The sequence below is a fragment of the Mirounga angustirostris genome, unplaced genomic scaffold (assembly GCF_029215605.1).
Source record: "Mirounga angustirostris isolate CCGP_5_RB_7025 unplaced genomic scaffold, mMirAng1.0.hap1 SCAF_12, whole genome shotgun sequence".
Classification (NCBI taxonomy): domain Eukaryota; kingdom Metazoa; phylum Chordata; class Mammalia; order Carnivora; family Phocidae; genus Mirounga; species Mirounga angustirostris.
Window position 1 is genome coordinate 10,119,439 of NW_026991720.1, and position 20,240 is coordinate 10,139,678.

General features: G+C 36.4%; 1 pseudogene; it reads right to left on the minus strand.

The window, feature by feature from the left end:
• Positions 1-14,837: 14,837 nt before the first annotated feature.
• On the minus strand, positions 14,838-14,915 carry LOC123836222 (small nucleolar RNA U3; annotated as a pseudogene).
• Positions 14,916-20,240: the final 5,325 nt, after the last annotated feature.

Genomic DNA, 20,240 nt, shown 5'->3' on the forward strand with positions numbered 1-20,240 from the left:
TATATCTTACTACTAAAGTGACTTTTATTAACCCAATTTTACTTGCAATTATCTTAATTTTAAGGGTTATATGTCTTACCATGAAAAACAGGTAAAGGTAAAAACATTGAGGATAGCCCACAGGTCTTAGAAATCCCACAAAGCATTTACAACTGGTACATAAAACATCTTTAAAAATGCCACCTCTAGCCTTTGGCCAGTTTTGCTTTGCTGTGCAGAGGAGCAATAATGAAATTTAACTTCAATCGGCAGAGAAAAAAAACTTATTTTCATTTCATGATCAGATTAAATATTGGGATCAATTTTTGACATCTTCTATTGGTGGTTAAATTCTAAGGACAGCTTTGGCCATCACCGTGATTCTGAAATGTCCACAAAGTCACTAGGATACTCTTAGCAGTAACTGACAGTAAAGGATACTCATAGACAAGTGTGTCCATTTGGATGGATATTCAGCCTAAATTCCCCTGGATCCCTTTATTATTTCCCTGTGCCTCTTCCTGGCTTCAGCATGGTTTTGCCTTCAAAGCCCTGCAGGTGTCAGGCTTCTTGTGAAGAATTCCCTTGGGCTACAGGAGAGGCTTTGTCTGTGGAGTAAGACCTAGAAGCACCTGGGAGTTTGCATTGTGCCCCCACCTCAGAGGCCCTCAGCCAGTAGCAGACTGGAGAAGTTAGAAGACCCTGGCTCCTTGGCTTTCTGACCACATGTATGTATGTGCTGTAGTTGATGGTCTGTATTTGGGGTTGGGGTGGGTGTTCTCCAGTTAGTCTAACTCATCAGCTTATTTCCGTAATTTTTTTTTTTTGCTTCTTTTCTGCTTACCTATGTTTTATCAATTAAGAATATAAGGTGCTCAGTAAGTATTTACTCCTAACTTTATTCATCCATTTGTTCATTTGGGCAATCATTCACTCAACTGGTAGGTACCGAGTGCCCACCCTATGCCCATATGCATATAACATCAGTCTAGACAGCAGGAAAGCTCATTAAGCATAGAAACATTGTCAGAATTTGTCCTCAGTGCTCCAGCCCCTCATCTCTGCCCAAGGAGAAAGGATCACAAGCATTAATTTACTGATAAGGCAATTCATAAGTAAACTCCCTCATCTATAAATATTTCTCAAATTCCAGGGACTATCTTTGATATGTTCTGTTTCTTAAGGTGCATAAAATTTTAGATACAGCACATTCATTTGTTGGATAAGAAAGCATACATAGGTTCTTACCACCATGTTAAGAAAGTAAACTGAGTTTACAGTGGAAAAAACATTATAGTAACGCCAATGCCCTTCTTTTACAGATGAGAAAAACTGAGTTCCAGGCATAGGATCTGCTGACTTACTCCCTGAACACAGATCTCTGCCAGAGAGAAAGAACATTCACACTAAAATTTTTATCTCATCTTCTCTGGGTTCTTCTAATACCTTATTCCATTATTTTTCTGCTTTCTTCCTGATTTTTCTCTGTCCAAATATTTTGAAATCAAAACTAACAAAGAAGAATAAAAAGCCAGGAGATAGGGAATATGAAAGTTTTGAAGGGTTATATCTTTTTTTTTTTTTTTTTGGTCAATGCCTGCACAAATTTTGCAAGCCTCTGTTGTAACTTTTCTTTCTGAACCCTTAACTTCAGGATTCAGACTCTCTGGGACTGGTTTAAATTGGTAGTTTTTCTTAATGGCTTAAAACCACAGAACACCTTTTTGTGGGGCTGCCTGTTCCTGGACCATCTACTTCTGATACCTGATCACAGAACACAACTCATGTTCTCGCCAATGACGAGAAGGGAATGCAGTCTCACTTCTAGACAGAACCTCCTGCCATCTCCTGACTCCCCTCCCCATATTTCAATATGCAAGGTGTTCCCCATCTTACAAAAAAGGAATCCAATACAAACTAAAACTGACACTGTCAAAGTATAATTTTCAAATTTTCAAAACATAATTCTAATGTAAATGAGCAGTGAAGATACAACAAACTTTTATTTAACTCGTAATGAGAACATAGCAGGGGAACAAATCCAGTCCAAAAATAAATTCCAAAAAACCCAATTTTATATTCAGTGGGAAAAATATGTTTATGTAAGATAGATATGTTAGACAAAAGTGGTAAATGTCCTACAGGGGGAAAAAGGCATACTTTTCAGGGTTATTTTTTCTACTGAACAATGAAAGTAACTATTTTGTCAGTTACATATAAATTTATCTCTGAATTTACAGAGGTGCAAAGTATCAATAATATGCATTTTCTAAGAACATTATAAGACAATATGTATAATCAGTAAATAGCAAGTCAGATAAATTTACGTATCTCTAGGCTCAGATGACCTATATGTGGGTCATCCTATAGTTGGATTTGTAAGGGAATGCCTAAGATTAAATTAAAAATCATCCATATTTTTTTCCCATTTCCATATTTTGGATAAGTATCTTTAACTCAAACTCACTGTGTCCTTCTTTCCTGACAAATTTCTCTAGCAAATTTTATCAGATCTATTGTACTTGTTTTGTTATGACTTACTCACTTTTTATGATCTTGGACCAACTTCCTCTAATACTGAAAACCCCAAACCAGGATATTAGCAATGATCCCATAGACTCCAAATACAAATGCTTTTTCTGTAAAGGCTTTATTCTTTGTTAACGTTTAACCATTTGGTAGTACTCTTCATTTCCTTCCTGAAAATCCTTTTTTTCCCCACTTTTTCGTGGCATTGCACAAACCATCCTTCTTTCTTGGAGTACTCTTTTTCTCAACCACTTTTTGTATTTAGTTACCCCCACAGATTTAGCATTAAAAACTGGGACCTCATAATTCAAACATCTTTGTTCTCTAAATAAATCTTCTAAAAAATTCATTTGTTCAATATTTTTTAAGGATTTTATTTATTTGAGAGAGAGATAGCAAGAGAGAACACAGGGAGGAGAGAGAGAAACAGACTCCCCGCTGAGCAGAGAGCCTCATGTGGAGCTAGATCCCAGGACCCTGAGATCATGACCTGAGCTGAAGGTAGCTACTCAACTGACTGAGCCACCCAGGCGTCCCTGTTCTCAATATTTAAAGTATTATTTCTTTAAGAAATCTGAGGCCAATTTTTTCTAACTCAGAGGCCAGAATTTTACTAGCAACTGCAAACTAGCTGTTCTTATTTGCTATCATTACCCAAGTTCAAAGCAGGTAAAGTTAGAAGTCATTTTCGAGGCCCACTGTCCACACAGTTTCTATCTTCTGTTAATCAGATGGCCGTTTTCCCAAGTCTGGGTGTCCAAAATTTTACTGTAAGCATTACCTCTTTCCTTTCCTTTATTTGCTACATCCAGTTGTTAGAAACCCTATTAGCTAAACACTCAGTTGTGAGTTTGTGATGCCTCTTGCATCATTTTTATTCACTCTACCAATACACGGCATCCTTCTACTTCCCACTCGACTATGACGTAGCTGGCTGGCTTCTTTTGCTGAAGGAGACTCATTCTCTCTCATCTAGCCAGACTAAACAGCTTAAAATATGACTTTCATAATGCCTCTGTTTAAAACTTTTCCTAAGGCCTTTTGAGATAATAAAATTCATGCTCCAATTTTAAGGCTATCCATCATTTGACCCTGACCTACCTTTCTGACATTAATGTCTTCTCCTCAATACACTCTCATTGTTTGTCCAACCACTATCCTCCAATAACCTGGCACTCTCTGCCCTGGTAACTTAGCTCAGGTCTCCACATCCTTCTTAGAATGCCTGTTTCCTGTGAATTGTGTAAGACTGTTGAATCACAGACCTGTACCTCTGAAACAAATAATACATTATATGTTTAAAAAAGAAGAAGAAGAAGAAGAAGAAGAAGATAGCAGGACGGGAAGAACGAAGGGGGGAAATCAGAGGGGGAAATGAACCATGAGACGATGGACTCTGAGAAACAAACTGAGGGTTCTAGAGGGGAGGGGGTGGGGGGATGGGTTAGCCCGGTGATGGGTATTAAAGAGGGCACGTACTGAATGGAGCACTGCGTGTTATATGCAAACAATGAATCATGGAACACTATATCAAAAACTAATGATGTAATGTATGGTGATTAACATAACATAATAAAAAAAAGAGAATGCCTGTTTCCTCCTCAGCACATGTGCAACATTTAGAAGGAAGTACACCTTTCTTAAGGGAAACACCATCAAATTCCTGTGTACTTTGGCGTCAGTATCCATGGATCGTCTACTGCAGCAAGGGGTTGATGGTTATAACTCATTAAATCACTCACCTTTTCCTTCAACAGAAATATTTAAGGCCTACTTTGTGTGCTGAAATAGAGTAGTGCATGAAAGAGACAAGTTCCTACCCTCATGGAACTTGTATTAATAATAATAGGAGCCAAAGAGTATTAATTAAGTTCTATGCATTAAAAACAACAACAACAGACACGTAGGGGGAGGTGGGACATCTGAGCTGAAATCTGAAGACGAAGAGACATGGGGCTGTGCAGATGACCAGGCAAGAACTGATGAAGATCTCTAATAGCAGTACTGGAGGGGGAAGTCAATGTCAGGATTTTCAATATCATTTGAAGGCAGAGTTGTAATTGTCTAATGGAATGGATTAAAGTAGGGGGTGATGCAAAGTTTTAAGATTGTTTTAAGGTTTTTACTTGAGAAACTAGTAGAAGAAAGACCCAGTTAAAAAGGGAGTAGGGGAGACTCAAAGAATGGACAGTTATCTGTGGGGAAAGTGGCAAATTGTTTTGAAAATGTTGACTTGCATATTCCTATTCTCCATCTAAGTGGGAGCGAGGATTCATCAGGTTGTGGTACAAGTGAAGCTGAAGGCAGAGGCCTAGGCTAGAGACAATTCAGGAGATGTCAGCATGCAGAGGAGAGTAGGAAGGAGCAAAGAAAACATGATCCCAGACTGATCCTTTGAGCACTCCTACAGTTGGAGAGAACCGGTCAAGACAACTGAGAAAGAGAACCTAGTGAGGTACAGAAGTGTGAAGCGAGTTGTGTTGGAAGCCCACTGAACGTTTTTCAGAAGGAGAAGTGCAGAGTAGTTTCCAACGAGATCCTGAGTAATGTAATATTGATGGCTCCAGTTTCCTTGAATAGCTTTCTGACCCTCTGCCCCTCCTCCTCGGTGCCTTTCATGGAGTAGGCATTCAATCAGCAGTCATTAGCCGTCTCTCTTCGTCACTGCTGCATCATGTTGTCACATAAAGATTTAGAGTGACAAGTTTCCTAGTAAAAGTACAGTGCTGGCTTATCTCAGGAGTAAATTGGAGGCACTACATCCAATACATGCTCTAAAAGTTCTATTAGTATAAATCCTTCAGGTACGATGCCCATTTCCAAGACCAGAGTGACTGTGGCTAAGTGACTACAGATATTCATTTCAGTCTATCTTTTATTCATGTTAGCTATAGTCACATTTACTTGAGGAGTCTGAGGAGTCTATTACTTCCAAATGCCTCCCAAGAGGAGGGAAAAAAGTTACTAAATAAATCAGTATATATATTAAGTGCCAAGGAGTATCCCATGTGACTTTTTTTTTTTCTTTAGGACTTCATATCCAAAACCAATCTACTATTTCTACAAAAAAAAAAAAAAGAGGAAAAAAAAAATGAGCTTTTAAACATTCCCATCATTTCCACATGAAAATGCTCCATTTTCTGATGCTCACAATAACCCCAAGTAGATAGAAGACTGTGGGTGGCCTAATAAAATCTATTCCCTTTAAAGATGCAGACACATTTGGGCTCCAATCTCTTACTTTTCAGGAATTCAACAGAGAAATGGACCAAACTTTTTCTCTGCCTGACTCCTTACAGGCCCAATGACCTTTATAAATGACAGCAAATCTCTGTTGAATGAAAGATGAAGGCAAAGAAGAAAACATTAAGATATTTTGTCCTACTTTTTTGTGACTTGTTGAAAATAATCATGGGGCCTATTTGTCACACTGGAGCTTTGTCTCTTTCCCCCTGTAGCATCTGACAGACTCGATGAAAAAAGTGCAAGTAAAGATGAATTGGCAGCAGCATCATTTCTGCTCTGTCTCTTGGTCTTTCTAATTTTGTCTCAGATGAAATATATATACAATATAAAGTCTGTTAAGTGAAGAAACATCTATAGGGAGAAGGAGAGTAACCCAGCCCTTTTTCTAGTATAGAAAACAGCTATTAAACAATATCTGTCTCCTTCACTTTCATAGTCCAGTTATACCCCAAATCTTTATATCCACAAAATGAAAATGTGTTTTCCTTTAGAGAAGACAAATGACAGCTGGTCCAGGGAGGCAGAGGATTGAGAGGAAATGAAAGGGAGGAACAGAAAATTCAGGTTAAATAAATACTAACAACCATAAACTGAGTTAAGGGAAAAGATTGTATTCTACAAGACATTGTCAGGATGAAATATTTTGAGGTAAATAGAACAATTCACTCAAGAAATAATATGGCCTGGAAAATAACTGAAAATGATGACATAGGACTTCACTGCATAATTTAGAACTAAAGGGAATGTTTGAGGTTCACTGAGTTATCTGGTTTAAGGATCATTTCTGCAGTCTCCTTGACAGTAACCGAGTCCCTCCTGGAACAAACTGGAACAGAGAATTTCTCTTTCAAGATGCCCAGTCCTTTTGTTGGACACCTTTTTTTATTTTGGACTAATGTAACTTCCATTCCTCAGTCCTAATTCAAACCATATTGTGCTGCTCAGGTAACTTACGTATTTATTTCCTATTTTTGGTGAGAAATGTCTTCCAAGCTTGACTCTTACTCTCGGTTAAACAATCTTGTGTCTTTTGCTCTGCTTTTGGTTTTAATTTAACCCTCTTACTATGTTACATTGTTGCTAGACCCTTATTGTATTTCTCAAGCTTCAGTTATTTATTGTTTTTAAAATATTATGCCAATATTCATAATTAGCCCTTATTTGTATAGCAGCTAATTGCCCTATTACTTTTAAGTAGGCATTGTTGATTCATACTGAATTTTTAAATAACCCACTAAGCTTTTGTCTTTTTTCTTTGTTCTCCCATGAACCACTGCTCAGTTGATCAGATTTCCTGATCACCTTCAGCAGTTGTGTAACTAAGTGTGAGAGTTGAACTTGAAATTGGACACAGCCAGTAAAAAATGAGAAGTGACATTTTTTATGTCTGTGCAAAATTATGTGAGAACCAGGATGTAACCTTCTTTCCTTCCTCCACTCCCGAGCTATTATAACATGTTCTTATCGTACTGCAATAAGTTCAGGTAGCTTTGAATAAAGAGTCCCCATTAGTACAACATCTGCCCTGCACCATCCATAAGGGGACAAAAACTGGTTTTCTTTTCCTGCTGCATAGCCCATCTTATCCCAGCTGATCACATCAGTAAATTAGAATCAGTATAGAAATTCCCTATTTGGGGTAATCCATATGTGAGTCAGCCCAAGTCAGACCATCACTAAGCAGAATAATGGTTCTTGTAACACCATGTCCAGCTAGTACATATATATTTCATAGGCCTATCCATTCCCCAATTCATGCCAGGGCCATTCATTGTCCATAGGAAGATAATAGTTTGGTGGACAAAGAATTAAGAATTTTTCAAATTCCCAAAGGTATTCGTGAACCAAAAATAAATAAGATATTCTAGAAGAAACTATGTCAGATGAAGTAGGATTTGAAACCTAGATTCCAGCAGAGTTGAAAAGCACACAACCTATCCAAATTGTTAGATCACCCTGCCTGAGTGATAGAGAGGGAGATGTGTAGATAAAATACAAACGCTTCTATTCTAATTCTATCAGAAGGACCAGATATAAAAATAACTCCTCACATGCCTATTATTTTCATTAAATAAAAACAACTACAGGCAGTAAGGGACAGTAAATGGAAAATACTGGATTTAATTCCTAAATTATGATGCATGCAATTATTTTGCATTCTATTTACTTATTTGCCGTAGTGTTTGGAATAAAAAGAAAGTATTTTATTGTTTATGTTTTCCGTGGGTTCCCCAATCTTACTATTTTCCACATGGTCTCAAGTTATTGAATTATAAATAATTTTAACTTCAGAAAGGTCATCATTAACAAATTTAAAAAGGAGAGTATATTATTCTTCCTTTGTGGTTGATTCTAAGAATCAAAATACCAATCAATAGGAAGATATTTAATAGCATATTTCTAATATTTAAAAAGCAATTCAAATTCCAACAAATAATTGATAGAATTTTGAGACCCATGTGCTGTCACTTAACTGTTAGAAACATTATCTTGAGCATTATGATGGTGTGAGTTGTACTCTTTGTCCCTCTCCTTCCACTTATAACTAGTAGGACATCCATAACCCAGCAAAGGCACTCTGCACAGCATGTCAGGACATCAGAGATATACATGCATGTGTCCAACTAAAGCTAACCTGGGAGGAGATGGGGCTGCAGACATGGGGTGGGGGGGCTGCCAATATGGGAGGGTTACAGAGGCACCCACCATCCCATACAGTGACCCCAGCAGCAGAGGTGCTGGCACCCCTCTCGCAGAGGGGTGGAGGGTGGAAAGTGGGGAGGGAAAGTCTATGCAGCTCTGCAGGCAGCAGCTGGAGGGTCCTGTTGCACTTCAGCAACGCCTGTTCCTATGAGGAGAGACATCTTCACTGTAGGGGTGGCAAAGGGGTGGGGATGAAATGAAAGGGAAGGAGACAGGGAGAAACACATAACCTGCTACCTGCACCTGGAGTTCAGCAAGAGGACCATCGAGGACTCCCTCACTAAACGATTCCCCTACCAGGCCATGGGCACACCTAAAGCCCTAAGGGCCAAGTACACACCTCCCCGACTGTTGCGACCCCCCCCCCCCTTTTTTTTTCTTTTTTTCAGTGTGAGTTCCCAAATAGCCACTGAGCAGCTGTTAGGAGTAACCAAAAACTTGTGGTATAGAGCCACCTGCTGTAAAACAAAAGAATAGCCTCTAATTGCCAACCTGTTGGACTGTTAGAATCCGTCAACAAAACTTCACCCAAATAAGAAATGTGTGTTCACTACTCTAATGTGCCAGGGGAGGCACATCTCAAACACCATGAAAAATCATGGTAATATGATAGCACACACACAAAAGAATCATCCAGAAACTGAACTCAAACTCATGGAAGATTGTGATCTGACAAAGAATCCAAAATAATGGTTATAAAAAAAGTTCAGTGAAAACTCAGAAAGGCAATTCAATGAGCTCACAAAGTTACTTAAGGGATACTTTACCAAAGAAATTGAAATTCTAAAACAAACAAACAAACAAAAAAGCCAAATTCTAGGGCTTAAGAACTCAATAAATGAGATGAAGAATGCATTAAAAACAATAGAAATAGAGCAGACCAGATGGAAGAGAGAATAAGCAATCTAGAAGTTAAAAATCTAGAAATGATTCAGGTAGAAGAGAGAAAATTAAGATTCAGACAAAGTTAAAAAGTAAAGAAATCCTACGAGAGCTAGGAGACTCCATTAGAAAAGCCAACATAATAACGGGAACAGGAGAAAAAGAGAGGGGGACAGAGGGCTTAAAGAAATAACACCTGAGAATTTCCCAAGTCTGAGAAAAGAACTGAACATGCAAGTCCATGAAACTCCTAGTGACCTTCTCCAAGACACATTATAATGAAGCTCAAAAGTCAGTGATAAAGAAATATTAAGGGCAGCCAGAGGGAAAAAGTAAGTAACCTACAAAGAAACCCCCATTAGTTTATCAGATTTCTCAGCAGAAACTCTACAATCCAGGAGAGAGTAGAACAGACAACAGGAGAGTAAATAACAACAACAACAACAAAAAAAAAACACATAAAAATTTCTAGCCAAGAATACACTATCCAGCATAGTTATCCTTCAGGTATGACAGAGAAATAAAGGCTTTCCCAGACAAACAAAAGCTGAGAGAGCTCACTAGCACTAGACCTGCTTTATAAGAAATGTTGAAAAGAGATCTTCTACCTAAAATGAAAAGACAAAGTACACAAAACTCTGAGTAAGGTGATAATAGAGTCAGAAAAGCGTAACTATTTTAGAATAAGTTGTTAAACACTTATAGCACAAAGGTTAAAGGGGAAAAAAAAAATTAAACTATAGCTACTACAATTTGGTCATGAACTCACAGCATAAAAATGGATAAATCGTGACAGCAAAAAACATAAAAGGGGAGGAAGAAAATAATGGACCCTGTATGGGCAAATGAGGATCAGTTACTATGAGCAGAAAAAAGATTATTTTATCTATGAAACAACTTACATAAACCTCATGGTAACCACAAAATAAGCATTTAAAGCAGAGACATGAAACATAAATAAAGGGGGGGAGGGGAACTGAGCAAATCATCATGGAAAGCAACTAACTTTAAAAAGTATACAAACAGGGGTGCCTGGGTGGCTCAGTTGATTAAACATCTGCCTTCAGCTCAGGTCATGATCTCAGGGTCCTGGGATCAAGCCCAGCATCAGGCTCTCTGCTCAGTGGGGAGTCTGCTTCTCCCTCCCACTCTCCCTCTGTGCTCGCTCTCTCTCTCTCTTTCTCTCAAATAAATAAAAATCTTAAAGAAAAAGTAGACAAATAGAAGGAAAAGCAATGGAGATACAAAACCACCAGAAAACAAAAGATAAAATGGTAGTAGTAACTCCTCACATATCAATAAATATAAATGTAAATGGATTGCACTCACCAAAATGCACTGAGTGCCTGGCTGAATTAAAAAAACAAGACCCAACTACACGCTGCCTTCAGGAGACCCATTTCAGCCTTAACATACACATAGGCTCAAAATGAAGGGGTAGAAAATGATACTCCAAGCAAATGAATGTGTGTGTAGCCATATTTTTATCAGACAAAATAGATGTTAAGCCATAAATGTTAACAAGAGACAAAAAGTCATTATATAATAATAAAAAGATCAATACATCAAGAAGATATATCAATATATATGCTCCCAAAACCTGAGCCCTGAAATATACTAAGCAAATACTAACAGATATTAATGGAGAAATAGACAATACAATAATAGCAGGGGGATTCAATAATCCACTATCAACAATGAATAGATCATACAAGACAGAAAATCAACAAGCAAATGTTGAAATTGAACAACAGTTTAGAACAAATGGACTTGACATATATAGAACATTCCATCCAATAGCAGTAGAATACATATTCTCAAGTGCACATGGAACATTCTCCAAGATAGGTCATATGATAGGCCACAAAACAAGTATTAGCAAATTTAAGCAAACTGAAATCATACCAGCTGCCTTCTAATTTCATAGCATTGGGGACAGAGAAATCAACATCAAGAAGAAAGTGGGTAGATCCACAAATATGTGGTAACTAAACAACACACTTCTGAACAACCAACAGATCAAAGGGTGAAGAGAAATAAAAAATTACCTTGAACAAATGAAAAGAAGAATAAAACATATCAAATTTTGTGGGATACAACATAAGCAGTTTGAGAGTAAAGTTTATGGAAATAAATGCATGTATTAATAAATTAGATCTCAAACAATCTAACTTTATACCTTTTAACTTAACACCTCAAGGAATTAGAATAACCAGTTAAGCCCAATGTTAGCAGAAAAAAGGAAATAATAAAAATCAGAATAGAAATAAATGAGACCAACAACTATTTAAAAAAAAAATCAATGAAACTAAAAGCTGTTTCTTTAAAAAATAAAATTGACAAACTTTTAGCTAGACTGAGGAAAAAAATGGCTCAAACAAATAAAATTTTAAATGAGTTGACATTAAACTGATACTACAAAAAAAACCAGAATTTTAAAAGACTACTATGAACAATTATATGCCAACAAATTACATAACCTAGAAGAAATGGATTCATTTCTAGAAACACACAAAATACCAAGAATGAATCTAGAAGAAATAGAAAATCTGAACAGATAAATAACAAGTCAAGAGGTTGAGTCAGTAATTAAAAATCTCCCAAGATAGAAAACTCCAGGGTCTGACAGCTTTACTGGTAAATTCTACCAAACATTTCAAGAATTAACATCAATCCCCCTCAAACTCTTCCACAAGACTGAGGAAGAGGTCACACTTCCAAACTCACACAAAGCCAGCATTACCTTGATACCAAAACCAGTTAAGAATATGGCAAGAAAACTACATAGGCCAATATCCCTGATGACTATAGATGCAAAAATTCTCAACAAAATATTAGCAAACCAGATTCAAGAATACATTAAAAAGATGATACACCATGACCAAGTGGGATTTATTTCTGGGATGCAAAGATGATTCAAGACACACAAACCAATAAATATAATTTATTACATCAACAAAATAAAAGATAAAAATCACATGACTGTCTCAATAGACACAGAAATAGTATTTGAAAAAATGCAACATCCTTTAATGATAAAAACCCTTAAAAGATTGGGTATAATAGGAACATACTTCAACACAATAAAGACCATATATGCAAACCCACGGCTAATATTATATTCAATGGAGAAAAATTGAAAGATTTCCTCTCAGATCAGGAACACAACAAGGTTGCCCACTCTCACCATTCCCATTCGAAATAGAAGTCCTAGCTAGAACAATTAGGCAAGACAAAGAAATAAACGTCATCCAAATAAGGAAGGAAGAAGTAAAATGGTCACTACTTGCTGATGACATAATCTTATATAGAAAATCCCAGAGACAATCAACAAAGTGTTGAAAGGAACTATTTCAACATATTAGGTTACAAAATCAACTTACAGAAATCAGCACATTGACAATAATGAAACATCCTACTAAAAATAAAGAAAACTATCCCATTCGTGATTGCATAAAAACAACAGAATGCTTAGAAATAAATTTAACCAGAGGTGCCTGAGTGGCTCAGTTGGTTGAGACTCTGACTCTGATTTCAGCTCAGGTCATCATCTCAGGGTTATAGGATTGAGCCCTATATTGGGCTCTGTGCTCAGCAGAGAGTCTGCTTCAGATTCTCCCTCCCTTCCTCTCTCTCTCCCTCCCTCTGTGCTTCCCCTGCTCACTCTCACACACCCTCACTCTCTAAAATAAATAGTTTTTTTAAAAAAGAAATAAATTTAACCAGGAAGTGAAAAGTCTGCACAGTGAAAATAACAAGACTTCATTGTAAGAAATTAATGAAGACACAAAAAATTGGAAAGACATTCCATGTTCATGGGTTGGAAGAATATTGTTAAAATGGCCACACTACCCAAAGCCATCTATAGATTCAATGCAGTATCCATCAAAACAATAGAAGCATTCTTCATAGACATAGAAGAAATAATCTTAAAATTTGTACAGAACCACAGAAGACCACGGATACCCAAAGCAATTTTGAGAGAAAGAACAAAACAGAAGTATCACACTTTCTGATTATAAACTATACTCCAAAGCCAATGCAGAGAAACACAGTGAAGGAATGAAGTTGGACCCGTACGTACCTCACACCACTCATAAAAATTAACTCAAAATGCATTAAAAACTTAAACATAAGACCTGATACTATAAAACTCCAGAAGCAGCTCATTGAAATTGGTCTTGGCAAGGATATTGTAAACATAATGTCAAAAGCACAAACAACAGAAACAAAACAAACAAAAATCAACAAATGAAACTACAAACTCAAAAGCTTCTGCACGGAAAAAAAAAAAAAGAACAAAATGAAAAGGCAGCCTACAGAATAGGGAAAAAATTTTGCAAGCCATTCATCAGATAAGGGGTTAATATCCAAAATATATTAAGGACTAACACAACTTAACAACAATGACCACAACAACAAAAACCCAACAATCTGATTTTTAAAATAGGCAGAAGAACTAAATACATTTCTTTTTCCAAAGAGGACAGCAAAGTGCTCAAAAGGCACATGAGAAGATGCTCAACATCACTAATCATCAAAGAAATGCAAATAAAAACCACAGTAAGCTATTACCTCACATCTGTTAGAATGGCAACCATCAAGTAGACATAAAACAGGTGCTGGTGAGGATATAGTGAAAAGGGAATCCTTACATGCTGTGGTAGTAATGTAAATTAGTCCATCCACTATGGCAAACATTATGGCAGGTCCTCAAAAACTAAAAATAGACCTACCATACTATTCATCAGTTTCACTTCTGGGAATGTCAATTTCCTGTTTTTATTTCCTTCGCGTACAAGATACATGCCCATCTGGGTTTTTTGCAGTACTATTCACAGTAGCCAAAATAAGGAAATAACCCAAATGCCCATCAATGGATAAGTAGGTAAAAAAGATGTGGTATATCTACACAATGGAATGTAAGTTAGCCATAAGAAAGGAGGATATCCTACTATTCATGACAATATGGATGGACCTTCAGTACCTTAAGGTATACAAAAACAGCCAAAGACAAGTACTGCATGATACTGTTCATATGTGGAGTAAAAAAAAAAAATAAACATGTGAAAAAAAGGTAAAGAATAAAATGGTGGTTACAGGAGATGGAGGTGGGGAGAGAAAACTGCTGGTGTTTAAGGGTACAAAGTGTAACAAGTATTAAAATAGCTTTGAGATTTAATGTATATTTATTGAACATAGTAATATTGTATTATTTTGTACTATGTTGTAATAAATATGTAATGTGATAAATATTAACAGCAACCGTATTACAATATATAAATGTATCAAAGTAGCACAATATACACCTTAAATTTACACAATATTACATGACAAATTTATCCAATAAACATCTTGTTCATTTTGTTACTAATGACATAACATGCATGCCCACTCAAATGCGTATTTTTCTGATATTTCTTGTGTAATTATTCATGAAATTGTTCTTTTGCTGTTTTTATTTACTATGTAGTATTTTATATATTGAATAAATGTTTTATAGAAGGGTACTCTACACATTCAGAGAAACTTCTCTAGTAACAAACTACAGAAATGATCCCTGAAAGTATAGTCTTATAAATGTTTTATAGAAGGTACAATAGGAAAGAACATAAAATTTAGAGCAGATGAGTCAGTTTGCTTCTTCCTTGTTTCACTTTTTAGCTGTGCAACTCTTGGAAAGCATATGACCATGGATATATATATATGACTATGTATTTGTAGAAAGATTTATCTGCTTAGTGGCAGGCATATTTGAGGGCTGATATAGAACCAAGGCCACAACCCTGTGGACACCTCAAGACTCCCAACCCCTCTAGTCTCTCTTCCTGGAAGTGTTTCCTAGAAGTGGTTACTCATTTTCAGATTTCCAGAGCCAACCACAAGGAATTCAACAGCAGAAAGATCAGATTCCTCATGGAGAAACAACTCTCAAGTGCATTCACTCCATGGTCATTAACCAAGCCTCAGATGGGCATCCTAATGAGACAGATTATTGAGGCCGATGGTCCCATGAAACCAGGCCATCCTGTTAAACCCCTTGCTTACATGAAACCCATGAGATGGAAGACCCTTTGTTTACAAACTTTTTTCCCTTATAAAGTAGTATACAGAAACCAACATCATGGAAGTACCGGATATCAAATACAACGGTTTTTAAGTTACTAGAATAGAGTAGGTAATAGATGATACCTATTATTTTTTATAATGTATTTTTGATACATTTGTTGTAAAAATTTTTCATGATAATGTTTACTGTTTAACTTCATTTATTTTGAAACAAATCTCTTGTTTCCATGTTTGTTTTGGAGCTTTTATGGTTAGATATTTTTTCCCTCTTTCAGAATTTGAATCAACATTAAATGGCTTTTTATTGAAAGTAACCCATTTAATTTTTACATGTAGCTGTTCACTAATTATGGAATTTATTTAGATGTTTAATATGATGTAAAACTTGTTTCTAAATTTCTAATTAATATTCCAGAATTATTTATTGAATATCAGTATGGATACTGAAACCATAATCAAAATGATTATCTACACCTAAATGGAGAAAGTAGGTGGGAAGAACAGGAAAAAAGTTTTATGGAAACATAACTCTTACTCATTTTGACATTGGAACTGGGTAAATATTTCATGTATGTTAAAAATCATACCATAAAACAGTCTCTAAATACTGGGTTTGGAGTACGGAGACTGAAACAAATAACATTGAATATTATAACAAAAACTGCAAATCACAGAGAGAAACAGTTATTTTGAGAAAATAGTTAAAATATTTTGGATTATTATTTCAAAACCATTACTGGTATAGATCAAAGCAAATAGTTGTGTTAATATTGTTAAGAACAAATATGTTCATCAAAATAGAAAAATATATAAGTATAAAATCAAAGATTTAAATAAAATATGAAATATCAAATTTGAATTTGAAATACCAGAATAAGTACATGCACAACTATTTCTCTTCAACATATTAATAGCCTGATCTACCAAATGAAAAGACCTGGAAGTAAAAAGATGAATCTGGCTGTTTTGCTGCATAGAATGCAAGAGAGCAATGTAAGTCCAGTGACATTATGACAAAAGGACAAAGAATTGGACAGAACCGCTACTGGACAATTTAAACAGTATAAAAAAAAGTAATAACTATAATGAATTAAAGTATATCAAGTATACTAAAATTCCTAAGATCATACTAAAAAAATAAGTATCGTTGGATACCATGGAAGTTGTTAGTGCACCAACTCACAGCTGTTAATTATTTATTCTACCTTTCCCTTACATTTAGATGCAGAGTAGCAAGAGGTTGATGTGACAAATTTCCTTTCACAGAATTCCAGTAAGTAAGGACAGAAGGAAGATAGTATTAGAACATTTCCACTTGAAAATCATAACAGAGTGCTAAAACCTTTCATCATTATCTTAATGATACAATGGTAAAATAGGACATAGAGTCATCGATAATGTATTATTGTCTAAATATCAAGTCTATGGATCTATCAATTTACAGGAAATACTGGGTAGAGAGAAGCAAAATAACTCTATGAGGCAACAATCAGCAAATTAAAAATCATCGTTGATACAATGTGGGGGATTAAATACGAGCTAGGTATTAGAGGCTAGGTATTAAGGAACTACTATTCATTCTCAAGGAGTCATAATGACATGGTAGTCACATCAAGAAGAGGTTCCTGACTCATACATAACTGGGGTTAGTGTTTTTAAAAAAACAATAGGTTGTTTTTTTTTTTTAACTACATGCATGCATAAAATGGGAAAGGAAATGTAAAGAAGTGTTGGCAAAGTCAGTAATTGTTCAAGGAAGACAATTACAAATGGTAGTTTGTCATATAATTCTCTTTAGGTGCATTTGAAAATGTCCTTAGTAAAAAGTCAAATCAAATGAAAAGTCACAGAAAGCCAAAATCCCATGGAAGCTGAACTTGTAAGGAGAAATCAGATGTATGAAGTTGGTCCAGTAGAGAAAGCAGGATTAGAAAGAGAAATGGGAAAACTGGCTGTCTCTCAAGATGTCTAGTTCCAGTCCTGGTAAAATCACAGTGATTTCTTTTGTTTTTGTTTGTTTGTTTTTAAAGATAAGTTAGTGATTTTTCAATTCAATAAGCCTGACTACTATTTCAAAAGGACAAGTGTGTCCTAGTGAACAGTGACTCTCAAGTGTCTCAAACTGATACCACTAAGATGAAAATGAACCTTAATTTACTGAGTATTGTGAAACATTTAAAAACATTACTGGATTTCCACGTATATATTATCCCCTTTAAATTAGACTCTAGTAAGAGACACAAATCCTTTGTCTATTTGATGGCCTCAGAGACTCTCATTACTCTGTAGGTAACATAGCAAAGGGGTAAGCTCAGTTAAACTGACTCTACAGAGCAGTTTCAAGGCTTAATTAAAACTCCAATACCAAATAAATAAATAAAAAACTCCAACACCCCTTTGAAAAATAAGGTCTTTTTCTGAACACAGATGATGCAAACTACAGGTACAAATCCACATAGTGCTGATTACTTCTGGTTCAATCCTGAGTTCCCAGGTTCTAATTGGGAATGTCTCTGTTAGAGCTCTACCTTAGATGGCCCCTTGCCTTGGTTTATACATCCCATGGTGTATAAAGCCATTAATTAAAAGTTTATCATTCTTAATATAATAGCAGTTTTTGTGTTCTGCTTACGTCTCTACATCTTTGTTTTTGTTTCAAATTTTATCTGGATATTATTCATAATCTTGTCAGGACTTTGATGCTTTAAACAACGTGGTTTATATTTTTTGTTTGGCATTTGTAATGGTTTTCAGTGGGATAGTTAGTCTCAATTACCTCATTCACTGTTATCAGAAACTAGGATTCTCAATTTTCAAGTATTTAGCAAGTAGATATATATATTAAACCATAGGTCTAAATGAGGAAACTATATAAACAGAGATTAAAGGCTAGAGGACAAATCTTTGAAAATGTCCAAAAGTTGGACAGTCAAGTCCATGGAAGATAAAGGAGTAAATAATTTGGAATAAAACAAAAAAAACAGTATCAGAGAAAATAGGCAGAAAGCTGGGTATGTGAATGAAAAAATATCCAATGCCAAATGTAACAGAAACAATGAATAATGTAAAACCAGAAAAATAATCAATGGATTTACCCATGTGCAAGCATTAGTGATTTTAGTGATAGCTCTTTCAAAGGAGTGGAAGAGTTAGGAGCCAAATCAACACTACTGTGAATGGGAAGTGGAGGGTGTGCTGTGAGCTCTAAATATGCTTTCAAGAAGCTCTAATGAACAGAGGAAGGAAAGAGAGGGCCAAGAAGTCTAAAGTGGCTTTTGATGCCTTGCTGGATAGTGAGAGGTACTCAAAAGTAAGCATATGTTTTGGAAATAAACCACTAGAAAAATATGGGTAAAGACACATGAAGGAGAGGTGTATTGTCAGAATTTCATTAAATCTGACTAACTGAGGGCGCCTGGGTGGCTCAGTTGGTTGGGCGACTGCCTTCGGCTCAGGTCATGATCCCAGGGTCCTGGGATCGAGTCCCACATCGGGCTCCCTGCTCGGCGGGGAGTCTGCTTCTCCCTCTAACCCTACCCCCTCTTGCGCTCTCTCTCTCACTCTCTCTCTCTCTCTCTCTCTCAAATAAATAAATAAATAAAATCTTTAAAAAAAAATCTGACTAACTGCAACTCACTTAAAATGACTTTATCAACAAAGAAACTGTATTGCTTCCTATCCTTAAGGTGCTGAATCTAGGGACTCAAATGCAACCATCCCATACCCTTTGGCTCTCAGTGAGGCTGTCTCCATAGGGTGGGAAAGGAGGCTACTGGCAGAACACACACAACTACCAACCTTATACCTTCGGGGGGCATGAACATCTTCTCGGCACCTCTACCAGAAGAGTCTCAGGGAAGACAATAATATCAGGAACCAAGCGGGTTATATACCATCCTAAACTACTTTTACGCTGTACAGGGAGGCTAAATAGATTAACTGATAATGCTCAGATTATATATATGTAACATGAGGTCTGACCCAATCCCAATAGGAAAGAATGGGGCAAGAATGCTACCCTGGCAAAAACAAATGTTGCACAAAGTGGAAAATACCTGGCCTAAGGTATTTCAGGAAGCAGGTAGAAACAGATTTCAAAGGAAAGATTTGAGAATTCGCCTTCCAATCTTTAGTGACATTTCAATTGTACTTGCTGGGGATAGCACAGAGTATTCTCAGTAAGTAACAGATGCCGTTTTTAAAGAAACTTAAAAAATATTTAGGGAATCAAAAATTAAACATTCTAAAAACCCTAATATACAGGGAAAATTACCATTCAATTTAACAATATGAAAAATATCCCAAAGTATCATGTGAAACTAAATGACCAATAAGAAATACAGAGGTAGAAATCCCTGCAGACTGGACCAGCATAAGGTAGTTTCACAGAAAAGAAATAAAAAGCAGGTGAAGGACATCCCCTTAATAGGTTCCACATGTAAGAAGCTTGGATGACGCCACTCTGTCCTAACAGCTAAAAAAGCTGGACAGACTGGGGGGTCACCTGGGTGGCTCCGATGGTTGAGCGTCTGCCTTCAGCTCAGGTCATGATCTCAGGGTCCTGGGACCCAGCCCCACATCGGGCTCCCTGTTCATGGGGAGCCTGCTTCTCCCTCTCCTCCCCATTCATGCTCTCTCTCTCTCAAGTAAATAAAATCTTTAAAAAAAAAAAAACAACAAAAACTGAACATATTGAAAAATCAACAACTCTTCTTGGATCCATAAGACAGGTAGGACACAGAGCCAGCCGCGACCCCCAAGATTCAAGATCGACAAATGCAGGGACTCCAGACTTACCGAAGCAGACTCACAAGCTAAAGCCACAGCAGCAT